We start from the raw sequence: 1,134 nt of genomic DNA on the forward strand, positions 1-1,134 counted from the left end.
TCTAGAGTAGCAGTTTCAAAGTTTTCCTTTATGTGGATTTACTGTGTCATCAAAATGCTTTTAAAGGCTACTGTAATGTAGCATCTGTGGACACTTTGGCATCTGCAGCACCTCAACTTTTTTTTTTTTTTACATGAGAACAGATCCAGTCTCAGACTACTATTCGATCATGACATCTTAAAACTCATGAGGTTATATGCAAGAATGCCAAAATCTTGGGAGACCTGGTGATCTCCCAAGATTTTGGCTAGGATACATTCTTTCTCTCTCTTCCTCCCTCCCTCCTTCCCTCCCTCCCTCTGTCCCCCTCCCCCTCAGTACTCACACCAGGGAGCACCAGTGGTCCCCAGTTTACAGGCTGGGTATCATTGATCTGCAGCATACTTACAGTTGCGCTTACTCAGAAGAATCAAAGAACGTAAGTGTGTAAGAAAAATGTGGCTAAAATTATATGTTGCAGCTAAGTATATATATAAATTTTAGTTCTGTCTCCGTAACAGCTGATATTGTAGCCCCATAGTTTTTTTGCCCCTGCTATGTTGTATATAGAAATAATATTATGCTGAAAAGTTATGGAAGAAGTGGAAGGAATAAGTGAGAATTTGTGAAAATTAGTTCTTATCGTTTGGTTGATAAGGGAGCTGACACGGCATATAGCTGAAAGTTAATTTCACAGAATTTAACATAATTTGTTTGCTAGAGAATCAATCTCCTTAGCCAATCTATTAGTGAACAACATTAGCACACTAAATGTTCTGTAGAAGAAGCTACGGCAATCATCTGCTCAGAAGGAAGTCCAAATGTTAATCGTGAGTGTGTGTCTGACTGCAGCCTTAAGAAAAAGGACTGCCAGCTGTGAGGAAAAAACAAAGTGCTTCCAGTGTTCTGTTCTACCCTTACGTTGAAGGAGCAGACCATTTTCTTACGTATCTTTCAATAGTGTAACTGAAAATTCTGCACTGATGTTTTAAGGCAACCTTTTTTAACCTAGGTAATTACCAGTGCATTCTAAATGTGCAGACTCGCTCTGTTTGATAACTTTCTCCTGAAACACCTGGAATAAGGTATTGCCCACCATTTAACGATACCAGACAGACAGGCTTTAAAAAAAACACCCACACAGTAAAAACAGAA

Source organism: Python bivittatus, unplaced genomic scaffold, assembly GCF_059951505.1.
Source record: "Python bivittatus isolate LINGU-HERP-01145 unplaced genomic scaffold, Pbiv_v1 ctg000480_np1212, whole genome shotgun sequence".
NCBI classification, from domain to species: Eukaryota; Metazoa; Chordata; class Lepidosauria; order Squamata; family Pythonidae; genus Python; species Python bivittatus.